The 14,167-nt window shown below is 35.2% G+C and overlaps 1 long non-coding RNA gene across 1 annotated transcript in view; it reads right to left on the reverse strand.

Annotated features, from left to right (window-relative positions):
- Positions 1-1,497: 1,497 nt before the first annotated feature.
- The window catches only part of LOC127484903 (uncharacterized), a 72,532-nt gene continuing 59,862 nt past the window's right edge, over positions 1,498-14,167 (reverse strand). Inside the window, exon 3 of the long non-coding RNA XR_007912128.2 lies at positions 1,498-1,610. This is a non-coding gene — a long non-coding RNA (uncharacterized lncRNA). The remainder of the gene's footprint in view (positions 1,611-14,167) is intronic.

Here is a 14,167-nt window from a genome sequence, read left to right on the forward strand (position 1 = left end):
TTAATAAATTTGAATGTCTAGTTTCAACATATAAATGCCAGTTTGCCACACATCTCCATAATGAGTGATGCAGTGCCAACATCAGTCTATATGTATGATACCACATAAATTAATCTTGGAAAGTCCCACTCTTCAATTAACTTTCTGGTTAATGGGAGAATTTGAGTGTGAAGCCCAGTTATGGAAGGATTCCTGGATGAAGTTGGAAGATCTGCAGAAAATGACAAGAACATGCAAGGCGCAAGGAGACGTGTTAGTATATATGAGCATGGCATAAGCCTGAAGTAGTTAAATGAAGAGCCCAACTGTGGTAAATCAGTCTAATGGAGTAAGTAATTTGGAAATGACACTTTTTAAAAAAAGATTTATTTATTTGAAAGGCAGAGTTATAGAGAGGGAGGGAGGGAGGGAGAGAGAGAGAGAGAAAGAGAGAGAGAAAGAGAGAGAGAGTGAGTCAGTCTTCCATCCACTAGTTCCTCCAAATGGCAGTAACAGCCAGAGCTGGTCCAATCAGAACCAAGGAGACTGGAGCTTCTTCCAGGTCTCCCACACGGGTACAGGGGCCCAAGGACTTGGGCCATCTTCTACTGCTTTCCCAGGCCACAGCAGAGAGCTGGATTGGAAGTGGAGCAGCTGGGACTTGAACCAGAGCCCTTATAGGATGCTGGCACTGCAGGAAGCAGCTTTATTCTCTATGCCAAGTGCCAGCCCCATGGAAATGGTACTTTAATCCTGATAATTAATCCTTAAATAACAGAATATCTGCAGTTAATATTGAAGAATCCTCAGACAGAGAATTGTTAGTAACTGTACCATCCATTTCAGACACAAAATATAATAATAAACATGAATCTATTAACTGATATCTATTTCAGACTGTGTTGTGTTAAAAAGAATCAGACTTAATTCACAAACATAAACCATAAGAAAACTGGATCACATTGATAGAATTGTTTGTTCACATTAGACAAGCAACAGCATAAGCCTGGAATTCCTGAGAGAAGCAACAAAAGTACAATAAGCCCCACAAGAACTCCAGGTTTCAACTTGGAGGTAATATCCTAATTGAGCTGGGTGGTTTTCCTTAGTTAAAGAGGTAGTCAGAGTTCAAAGGTCCTAATAATTCTAGAAGTGGTAACACAGGATTCTGGATAAATTTTCATAAATCATAAATCTATGCAGGAATCCCTGATATATCAGAATGCAAAGCTCGTCAAGATTGGGCAATAAGTGATCAGAAAATTGCAAGCTAAGAAATTACCAGAGCTCATATAAGTGGGGGAATAATTTGAGTTCCAACTAGCAGGAGCAAAGAAACCTTAAATCTCAGGTTGTCCAGGGAGATGGTACAGCTGCAATGTTTCTAGATTAAAGGCTAACTGTAAACTCGCTTAGTGTGAAACAGAATCACTGCGCTGGTTATCACTCTACTTACATGAATGTGGTAACAAATACTTACATAATAAGTTAATTGAAACAATTTATTACTTACATACAGGCAACACGGGTACCAGAACCTAGGATTTACAGCAAGGAAGTCCCATGAAGTTCAGGAAAGCTGTCAAGGGAAGATGGAGTCTCATCTCTGCATGCCCCATGTTAAACTGCAGCTGTGAAAAACCAAAAGAGGTCTGAACTGTATTTTATATCCCAAGAGTCATCTTGGATCACTGAGCTAAAGTGCTGCAGGACATCCTATTCTAGGAAGGAAAGGAACAGAGCCCAAGCTGATCTGGACAGCTTCTAATTATCTCAGGATGCTGCATTCCCAGAATATTTTACAATTATTCTAAGAATAAGTGAGAAAGAGTGGACAAGCTGAGTCAATCAAGGTCATTCAGGAATCTATCTAGAATCTAGGAAAATGTTTAATACAGGTATTGAGAGGATCAACTTGATCTGAAAGTAACTTATTTTTGATCAAGACAAAATCCTACACATTTCAAGGAAAATGAAAAAAGTCAAACTATCAACAATTTAACACTCAATGTCCAATATGCCAATAAAATTGTTAGATATATCAATATTCAAGAAGACCCACATAGCCAAGATATAGAGAAATTTGAAGAAATTTGATGTTTAATGAGATCGTAATCAATATCTTCACAGAACTTCTGGAGGTACAGATAAGTAGACACTAAAATTCAGTTGGAAATGCTAAGGAACAATAACAGTAAGTGAAATTTTGAAAAACTAAAATAAGAGAACTCACTGCACTTGATTTTAAGATTTACAAAAATATAACAATCAAGTCAGTACAGTACTAAATGAATAAACCTAATAATCAATGAGATAGAATAGAGTCTAGAAATAGATTCACATGAATATGGTCAACTGATTTGTGACAAAAGTACAAAAGCAATTCAATTAATAGGGGACAGTCTTTTTAAAATCAATTATTGTATACATTAATGATGTACAACGTGGTGTTTATACATATACCTTATAGAATAACTAAATCAGAACTGTCATTTGTATGTCTCACTTCCCTTTTTGTGGTGAGAAGACTAAAAATCTACTCACAACCTACACTCTTGCCAGTTTTCAAGTACTCAATGCATTATTTGTAACCACAGGCACCCTGTTGTATAATAGATCTCGAACTTGTATCTCTTTTCTAACTGAAATTTTGTATCCTCTGAACAATGTTTCCCTAATATCTCCCCCCTCAACCCCTGGCCACCACCATTATAATCTCTGCTTCTATGAATTCAATTGCTATAGCTTCCACATATAAGTGAGATCATGCAGTATTTATCTTTCTGTGTCTGGCTTATTTAACTTAACATAATTTCTTCCAGGTTTACCCAGAGTATTCTTTTTATTAGGTTGAGTAGCATTCCACGATCTACATATACATATTTTCTTTCCCATTCATGCACTGATAGATACAAAAGTTGATTCTATATCTTAGATATTGTAAATAATGCTGAAATGAACATGGGATGCATAACTATCAAAATAATAGCTACAATAATTTGTTAAGAGCTCAGCAATATTAAAATTGTAAACTGTGATATCAAAAAATCCAAAATGGCAGAATAGAGTTGAAATGTAATTTTTCTTCTTTTGCAATGTAAGTTAATGGTTTAATATAACTTATAACTATGAAATGGTCTTGGTAGGCCTCATGGAAATCACAAATCAAAATCTATAATAGTTACACTAACAATGAAAATCAAGGAATAAAATTATACTACTAGAGAAAATCACTGGACAATGAAGGAAGACAGAAGAAAAAGTTTAGAAAATGAGTAACAAAATGACTGCACTGAGTCATTATCAATAATTACTGGAATATAAAGGGATAAATACTCCAATTAAAATAAATGGAGTAGTTGATTATATATATTTTTAATTTTTGGTTCTTTTTGCTCATTTGACAGAGACAGAAATAGAGACAGATGGACAAAGATTTTCCATCTGTTTGTTCAATCCTGACATGCCCCCAACAGTCCAGGCTGACTCAGGCTGAAGCCAGGAGCAAGTCTTTAAAATTGGTGGCAGGCAACAAATTACTTGAGCCATCACCTAATGCCTTCCAGGATGCACAGGTAGCAGGGGCTAGAATGTGAAACAGAATCAGAATAACCCAAACACTCCAATATGGAATGTGGCTTTCCCAATTGGCATCTTAACTGCTGTGCCAAATGGCCACGACGGATTTTTTTTTGAAAAAAATTAAATGTTACATACAAGAGATTTACTTTACTTATAAGGACACACACAGGCTTGAAAGTAAAAGCACAGAAAAAGATATTCTATTAAAACAAGTATAGCTACTAGAAGTAGCTGTATTTAAATCAGATAAAATAGACTTTAAGTCACAAGACATAAAAGAAGACAAAATGGCCATTATATAATTATGAAGGTGTCAATACCACAGAGGATATAACAACTGTAAATATATATGTACCCAACATTGAGGAACATAAATATATAAAGCAAATATTAATAGATCTGAAGGGAGAAGTAGATTGAAATACAATAATAGTAGGAGACTTCAACTCCCTACTTTCAGCAATGAAAGATCATCCAGACAGAAAATCAAAAAAGATGCATTTGATTTAAACTACACTCTAGGGCAAATAGACCTAACAGATATCTCTAGAAATTTCCATTCAACAGCAACAGAATATACTTTCTTCAAAAACAGCACATAAAAAACTTGCCATGATAAATAATTTGTCAAACAACACACACAAATCAAGTCTTAATCAATTCAAACAAATTAAGATCATATCAAATATATTTTCTGACCACTATGGAATAAAATCAGAATCAATAACACAAAAAACTTGTAAAATGTACAAATACAAGAAAATTAATTATTATGCTCATGAATAGCCAAATAGGTAAATTAATAAACTTTATTGGAAATTTAAAAACATTCTTATCACAAATGAAAATAGTTAACAACATGTCAAAACATATGAGATATAGCAAAATCAATTCTAATATGAAGTTTATAGCAATCAATATCTACATCAAAAAGAAGAAAAATTTCAAATAAGCAATCTAATATTGTACCCTAAGAAATGAAGAAGAATAAACTAAACCCAAAATACCAGAAGGAATGAAAAGTTAAAGATTTGAGCAAAAGTAAACCAAATAAATTAAAAAATATAAATGTCAATGAGAACAGATGTTTTCTGGAAGTATCAACAAAAACGATAAAACTTCTGCTGGCCTAATTGAGAAAAAAAAAAGAGATAAATAAAATCAGAGATGAAAAAGGAGCCATTATAACTTAAAACAGAAAAATACAAAGGAGCATAAGAATTATTATGGACAACTATATAGCAATAAATTGGAATTCTTCAAAGATACAGAAAATTATCCTGATACATATAACTTACCAAGGTTCAATCATGAATAAATAGAAAATATAAACATATCATAATAAATAACAGGACTAAATCAATAGCAAATGTCTCCCATCAAATAAAAACCCAGGACCTGATCATGTTACCATGTTTCTCTTAAACATTCGAAGAAAATTAAGACCAATCCTGCACAAATCATTAGTAAAACTGAATAAGTGGTAATTCTTCCAAACTCATTCTATGAACATTGCATCATCCCAAAACCCAAACCAAATATGGATATAACAAAAAATGAAAACTGCAGGCAAATCTCCTTGAAGAACATTGATGGATAAATCCTCAATAAAATACAAGCCAACGGGCTGGCATTGTGGCACAGTGAGTTAAGCCACCAGCTGTAACGTTGGTATCCAATATAAATGTCTGTTCAAGTCCTGGCCATTCCTCTTCCAATTCAGCTTCCAAATAATGTGCCAGAGAAAGCAGCAGAAGATTGCCCAAGTGCTTAGACTCCTACCACCCACATGGGAGATCCAAACAGAGTTCCTGGTTCCTGGCCTTGGCCTGGCCCAGCCCTGGCCATTGCAGCCATTTGTGGAGTGAACCGGGGGGGGGGGGGGGCTCTCTCTCTCTCTGTATTCCCTCAGTCTTTGTAACATTGTCTTTCAAAGAAACATATAAATCTTTAAAAAAAAAAAAAAAACACAAGCCAAGCAAATTCAATAACACATTAAATAGATCATTCACCATGATCAAGTGGGATTCATCCCAGAGATGCAAGAATGTTTCAACAAACGTAAATCATTAAACCTGATAGGCACTAGCAAACTGAAGGACAAAACATATTTGATCACTTCAATAGATGCAGAAAAGGCATTTGACAAAATTCAACATACATCACGACATAAAGTCAACAAATTAGATATGGAAGGAATGTACCTCAGTACAATAAATGCCATATTTGACAAACCTACATCTGACATCACTCCCAATGGTTAAAAGTGAAAACATTTCCTCTGAGTTAGGGAACAAGCCAAGGATGCAACTGTAAGTACTCTTATTTAACACGGCACTGGAAATTGTAGCCCATAGCAACCAATAAAAACAAAGAAATAAAAGGCATCCAGGACTGGTATTTTGGCACAGTTGGTTAAGCCACTGCATGTGATACCAGCATCTCATATAGGAACATGGGTTTGAGTACTGGTTACTCCACTTCCAATCCAACTGCCTGTTAATATGCCTGGGAATGCAGAACATGACAGAGGTGCTTGGGCCCCTGTCACCAACAAGGGAGCCCAGAATGAAATTCCAGGCTCCTGGCTTTGGCCTGGCCCAGCCTTCACCATTACAGACATTTGGGGAGCCAACCAGTAGATGGAGGATCTCTTTCTCTCTGATTCTCCCTTTCCTCTCTTTGTAATTTTGCCTTTTAAATAAATAAACCTTTATAAAAAGGCATCCAAACTGGAAAAGAGAAATCAATTTGTAGTCAAATATATGTATTTATAGAAAATCCTAAAGACTCCACCAAAAACTCTCATAACTAATAAAAAAATCATTAAAGTAGCAGGATATAAAAGCAACATACAAAATATCATAACATTTCTCTGAATTTTTCTCTGAAAAATAAATTTAAAAAATAATGCCACTTAAAATAGCCATCAAAAGAAAATCCCTAGGAATAAATTTAACCAAAAATGTAAAAGGTCTCTACAGGGGCCATTGTGGCATAGTGGATTAAGCTACCACCTGCAGTGCTGGCATCCCATATAGACACCTTTTCGAATCCCAGCTACTTCTCTTTCAATCCAGCTCCCTGATAATGTTCCTGAGAATGCACCAGAGGATGGCCCAAGTGTTTGGTCCCCAGCACCCACATGAGAGACCTGCAAGAAGTTCCTGGATCCTGGCCTCAGCTTGGCCCAGCACTGGCCATTGTGGCTATTTAGGGAGTGAACCAGTGGATGGAAGACCTGTTTCTCTCCCTCTCTCTCTGTTAACTCTGCCTTTCAAATAAATAAAATTAATCTTTAAAAAACAAAAATATCTCTACAATGAAAAATAAAATACTGATGAGATAATTTGAAGAGGGTACAAATAAATAGAAAGATAACTTGTGTTCATGAATAGAAAACAGTAATTATTTATGTTTAAGATTTATTTATTCAAAAGGCAAATGACAGAGAGAAAGGGAGAGAGTGAGAGAAAGAGAGATGTTCCATCCACTGGTTCACTCCCCAAATGTCTGCAACAAGCAGAGTTTGGCCAGGCCAAAGCCAGGAGCCATCTGAGTCTCCTACATGGATGACAGGGACCCAAGTACTTGGGCCATCATCTTCATTCCCAAGAGCATTAGCAGGACGCTGGATCAGAAGCAGAGTAGCTAGCACTTGAATGGGCACTCCAATATGGGATGGTGATATCACAAGTTGTGGCTTAACCCACTGCACCAGAATGCTGACCCAAAAGTCATATTTAAAATGCCCCTGCTACCCAAAGTGATCCACATATTCATTACAATCCCTATCAAAATATTGATGATGCTTTTCACAGAAATAGATTTTTAAAAAGCTAAAATCCATGTGGAATCACAAAGGACTCTTAATGGGCAAAGTAATCTTGAGCAAAAAGAACAAAGATGGAGGTTTCACACAACTTGACTTCAAAATATTCTACACAGCTGCAGTAACCAAAACAGTATTGTAAGAATAGACACATAGACTAGTGGATTTAATAGAAAGCCCATGGAAAAAAACATATAGGGACTACTTCAAGACATTGAAATGATTTTTTGAATTGGACCCAAAAAGCACAGAAAACAAAAGCAAAAATAGACAAATAGGATTATATGAAGCAAAAAAGCTTCCACACAGTAAAGAAAACAATCAATGGAGTGAATAGAAAGCTAACAGAATGGGAGAAAGTATTTGTGAATTATCCATCTGACAAAGGATTACTATCCAGAATGTATAAGGTATTCAAAAAACTCAGCAACAAACAATCCAGTTAAAAAATGGGAGTAAGATCGGAACAGAAATTTCTCAAAAAAATGAATAAACAGCCAACAAATATCAATATCACTAACCATCAGGGAAATGCAAATCCAAACAACAACAAGGTCTCATCTCACTCCAGTTAAAACAGCTATCATCAAAAAGACAAAAAAAATTACAAACGCTAACAAGGATGCATAAAAAAAGAAACCCTTATACAACGTTAGTAATAATGCAAATTAGTACAGCCAATATGGAGAATAGTATAGAAAGTTCTCAAAAATTTTAAAGTGGATCTACCCTATGGTCTGGCTATGCAATTTCTGGATATATATCTGAAGCAAATTAAATCAGCCTATGAAAGAGATCTCAGCACTCCATGATCATTATAGCACTAGTCACAACAGCTAAGATATGGAATCAACCTAAGTGTCCACTGATGGATGAACTGATATCAATAAAGTGGTTCATATGAACAGTGGAATATTATTCAGCAATAAAATAACACAATCCTGACATTCACAACACAATAGATGAAACTGGAGATCACTATATTAATGAAATAAGCCAAACACAAAATGACAAGTACCACATAATTTCATTCATTTGTAGAAGTTAATCATATATATATATATATATATATATATATATATATAATTTGATTTCTAAAGGCTGGGAAGGTTGGAGGTAGTAGGCAAGAAGAGATTAAACAATGTGTATGAAAATATAGTACAGTGAACATAACAGCACAATAGAGTAACTGTGGTTCACAATGAAGTATAATGTTCTATTTAAAGAAATGGAAAAGATGGGGCCAGCATTGTGACATAGTAGATTAAGCCAATAGCTGCAATGCTGGCAATCCCATATGGGCCCTGGTTAGGTCCCAGCTGTTTCTCTTCCAAACCAGCTTCCTGCTAACACCCCTGGAAAAGCAGCAGAGGGTGGACCAAGTGCTTGGGCCCCTGTACCCACATGGGTACACATGGAAGACCCAGATGAAGCACCTAGCTACTGTCTTTGACTTGGGGCAGCCCACACCCATTGTGGCAATTTGAGGGGTGAACTAGCAGCTGAAAGATCTTCCTCTCTATCACCCTCTCCCTGCGACTCTGTTTCAAATAAAATAAATCTAAAAAAACAGAAATTTTTAAAAGATGAATTGGCAGGCTCTCAACACAAAGATAAGGAAATGGAAAGGCTAGTTACCTAGTGTACATGGTCTAAACTATGCAAATATGTTTAAACATTTAACTGTACCCCTTTAAAATGTACAAGTATTAAGTATTAATAAAATGTTAAAATAAATTAAATAACTAAAAACAAATCCATGTACTCATAGACAGTTGATTTTTGACAAAATTGTTAAGAACATACACTGCCAATAGAACAGTATCTATAATAAATGGTGTTTGGATATTGAATATTCACATACAACTAGATCTCTCTCTCTCTCTCTGCCTTTCAAATAAGTAAATATAAACCTTTAAAACAAGGGAAAAAATGAGCAAAAGTCCTGAGTAGATATTTTTCTAAAGAAAATACTACAGTTCTCCAACTGGCACATGAAAAATTGCTCAACAGCACAAACCATCAGGGAAATGCAAATCAAAACCACAATGAGGCACCAACTCACCAGTTAGAATGATAATTATAAAAATGATAAGTGGTAATAAATGTTAGCAATGATGTGGATAACTCTTATACATTTTGATGGTGATGTAGATTAGTACAGCCATTATAGAAAACATTAAGGAAGTCCCTCTAAAAATTAAAAATAGAATTACCATGTAATCCAGACATTGCACCACTAGATACATTTCCAAAGGAGAGGGAACCAACACGTTGAAAAGGCATCTATACCCTCATCTCTATTGCAGTCATACTCAGAAAAGTCAAGATATGGAATCACCCAACAAGTCTACGGAGTAGACAAATGGATAAAGAAGGTGTGGATTATTATTCAGGCATAAAAAAGAAATCTTGCCATTTGAAACAGCATGACTAAACCTGGGGAACATGTTATTAAATAAAATAATCCAGGCACAGGAAGACAAAAACCTCATGATCTTCATATGTGGAATCTAGAAAATTGCTCTCATGTAAGTGAAGAGTATAATGCTAGTTACCAGAGAGTAGAGTGGGGGGGTGTAGAATGGGGAGATTTTGATGAAAGGATACATAATTACTTAGATAGGAGGAATAAATTTCAGTTGACTACAGTAAATGATGACATACTGTGTCTTGAAAAAATCTGAAGAAGGTGGTTGCTTCTTAATCTCATAAAAAACAGATAATTATATGAGGCATTGCATTTTTAATTAGTTATATTTAACCATTCCTCAGTGTGTATATACTTTAAAATTTCATGTTTCACATGATACAATATAATAATTATATAATGTTGAATGTCAATTTGACTTTATTTTTCTTTTTGAATGTTTTAAGGAATTTATTAATACATTGCATTCTCAGGGTCACAGCAAATGCATGATAATTACTACAACACAATTCAATTCTCATGTTAATGTGATATTAATGCAAAGAGAACAGATTCTATGTAGTCCACAGATACAATTTTAAGAATATAATTCTTTTTTCCCATCCTCTCTGCCTCCCTTCCCCTTTCTTTCTTCATTCCTATTTTAATTTTTGAGATAACATATTTTAATTTACATTATAGTCATAGGCTTAAGGCTCCACTAATAGAGTTCAACAAGTAAAAAGTAAAAAAGACCCTAATTCAGCAGGAATATAGGCAAGGGCTAATAAATAATAATAAAATAAAAAGATGCCAATTTCACTCATACACAGTAAATTTTAACATAATCACAGATCATTAAAACTACAGCACTATATCTTTTAAGATTTATCTATTTTGAAAGTCAGAGTTAAGAGAGAGAGGGAGATACAAAGAGATCTTTCACCTGCTGGTTCACTCCCACAGATGTATGCAGTGATCAGCACTGGGTCAAGCCAAAGCCAGGAGCTTCATTCGGATCTCCCACATGAGTGACAGGGACCCAAACACTTGGGCTATCTCTCATCGCTTTTTCCAGGCCATTGGCAGGAACTGAATAGTGGAGCATCTGGGACACAAACCGGTGCCCATAAGGGATTCCAGCATCACAGGTAGTAGCTTCATGTGCTGCACTGCAGTGTCAGCCCCAGTATATCATCCTCAAACAATGGTTTGAGAAACATAAAACACAGTTGGACAAAAGCTATATTTTCAGCAATTCTGATACACATAGGCATTTCTTTCATTTTTTATCTTAAAAAAAATTAACTCCCAAACATAAGGGAAGAAATGTGGTATTTGTCTTTCTGTCTCCAGCTTATTTCACTCAACATGTCTTCCACTTAGATCCATTTCAATGCAAATGATAGATTTTTGTAAGTGAATAATATCACACTGTGTGTATATATAATAAACATAAAATAATATATAATAAATATATAATGTATATATATAGCATGTGTGAGAGAGAGAGAGAGAGAGAGAGAGAGAAACATATTTTTTTAATTCATTCATCTGATGATGGACACCTTGGTTCATCCCAAATTTTGGCTACTGTGAACAGTGCTGCTATAAACATAGTGGTATGGTATCTCTTTGATACAACATGTTCTTGTCTTTTGAGTATATAACAAGTAGCGGGAGTCCTGTATCATATGGCAAGCCTACTCTTACTTTTTTAAGAAATCTACATACTGTTTTCCAGAGTGGCTGTGCTCATTTACATCCCCATCAATAGTATATGACAGTTCCCTTTTCTCTACATCCTTACCAGCATTTGTTACTGTCTGTCCTTTGGTTAACAGCCATTCTGACAAGGGTAAAGTGATAATTCATTGTGATTTTAATTTAACCCTAACAGCTAGCGATACTGAGCTTTTTTCTATATATTTGTTGGTCATTTGTATTTCTTCTTTGAGAACTCTCTGTTGAGGTCCTTTGTCCATTTATTAACTGGACTGGCTGCTCTTTTGAGTTGAATTTTTTGAATTGCTGATGTATTTGTGATGTTAGAGAGCTAGTATGCAAGTGCATTTTGCCAATACTTTGGATGTCTCCTCACTCCATTGATCATTCCCTGTGCAAAACCTTTGAATTTGATATAATCCAATATGTCTAGTTTCGTTTTTGTGCTTTGGGGGTCTTATTTAAAAGGCCTGTGCTTTGAGGGTCTTATTTAAAAAGTAATCACCCATATGAATGTCTTGAAGTTTTTTCCGCTACACTTTCTTCCAAAAACTACATAGTCTCAAGTTTTAAATTTAGGTCTTCAACCCACATTGAGTTGCTTTTTATGTATGGTGAGAGGTATGGATCTAATTTCATTTTTCTGCATATATGCAACTGGTTTTGCCAGCACCATTTATGAAGAGATTATCCTTTCCCCACTGTATGGTCTGGGCACTTTTTTCAAAAATCAGTTGGTTAAACATGGGAAGTGGGATACACAGCAGACTCACAGAATGGCAGATGTCCGGAACAGCACTCTGGCCTCAGAATCAGCCCTTAAGGCATGTGGATCTGGCTGAAGAGCCCATGAGAGTATTTCAGGCATGGAAAGCCAAGACACTCTGGGAAAAAAAAAAAAAAAAAAAAAAAAAAAAAAAAAAAAAAAAAAAAAAAACTAAATGAAAGATCTCTGCAAGTGAGATCCCAGGAGAAAGAACGGGCCATCAAAGAAGGAGGTACCTTTCCCTGAAGGGAGGAGAGAACTTCCACTTTGACTATGACCTTGTCTAAATAAGATCGGAGTTGCCGAACTCAAAAGGCTTCCATAGCCTTGGCAACTCATGACAAGAGCCTCCGGTAATTACTGATGCCATAAACAAGAGTGTCAAATTGTTAAGTCAACAACAGGAGTCACTGTGCACTTACTCCTCATGTAGGATCTCTGTCCTTAATGTGTTGTTCAATGTGAATTAATGCTATAACTAGTACTCAAACAGTACTTTACACTTTATGTTTCTCTGTGGGTGCAAACTGTTGACATCTTTACTTAATATATACTAAATTGATCTTCTGTATATAAAGATAATTGAAAATGAATCTTAATGCGAATGAAATGGGAGAGGGAGCGGGAAATGGGAGGGTTGTGGGTGGGAGGGAAGTTATGGGGGGAAAAGGCACTGTAATCCAAAAGCTTTATCTTAGAAATTTATATTTATTAAATAAAAGCAAAAAAAAGAAAGTCAGTTGGTTACATGCCTGTAGATTAATTTCTGGGCTCTCGGTTCTATTCCATTTATTTATATGTCAGTTTTTATGACATTACCATGCTCTTTTAGTGGTTATAGCTTTGTAGTGTACTTTGAAGTCAGATATTGTGATGCCTTCAGTTTATTTATTTATTAAGGCTCAGGATAACTTTGGCTATTCTGAGTCTTTTATGACTGTGTGCATTTTAGGATTGCTTTTTCTAACTCATTGGTGTTATATAGGGATTACATGCAATCTGTATATTGCCTTAGGTACTACAGACATTTTAATATTAATTTTTCCAAACTATGAATAAGATGTAATTTTAATTTTGTGTGTCCTTGATGATTTTTCATCAATGTTTTATAATCTTTATTATAGATATATTTTAATTATTTGGTTAAATTTATTCCTAAATATTTGGGGTTTTGTGGCCGGCCATTTTGAATGAGCTTTCTTTCTTGTTATCTTGTTCAGTGAGTTCATCAGCAGCATATAAAAAAGCTACTGATTTTCATATGTCTATTTTATAACCTTCAACTTCACTGACTTGGTTTATCAGTTCTAATAACTTTTAGGTGGAATGTTTAGGCTTTTCCATGTACATCATGTCATCTGAAAACATGGATACTTTGACCTCTTTTCCAATTTTGATGCCCTTTATTTATTTCTCCTCCTTAACTGCTCTTGATAATATGTCCAGTACTTTGTGCAATAGCAGTGGTGGAAGTGGACATCCCTATCCTGTTCCAACTACGAGGGAAAATGCTTTCAGCTTTTCCCTATTCAGTATGATGCTGGCTATTTTTCATACATAATCTTTATGATTTGGGGGTATCTTCCTTCTATACTTAATTTGTGGAGGGTTTTATCATGTTAGGGGTGTTAAATCTTATGAAATTCTTTCTCTACATCTATTTAGATGACCATATGTTTTTGCTCTTCATTCTGCTGATATGATTTATGGCATTGATTGATTTGTGAATGTTGATCCACCCTTGCATCTCTGGTATTAATTGCTACTTGATAATAATGTTACTTTGAAATTGAGAGTGGGTGGGGGAAGGGATTCTTCTGGGATGTTAGGAATGTTCTGTTTCTTGATCTGAGTACTGGTTACCTACAGGACT

The sequence above is a fragment of the Oryctolagus cuniculus genome, chromosome X (genome assembly GCF_964237555.1).
Source record: "Oryctolagus cuniculus chromosome X, mOryCun1.1, whole genome shotgun sequence".
NCBI classification, from domain to species: domain Eukaryota; kingdom Metazoa; phylum Chordata; class Mammalia; order Lagomorpha; family Leporidae; genus Oryctolagus; species Oryctolagus cuniculus.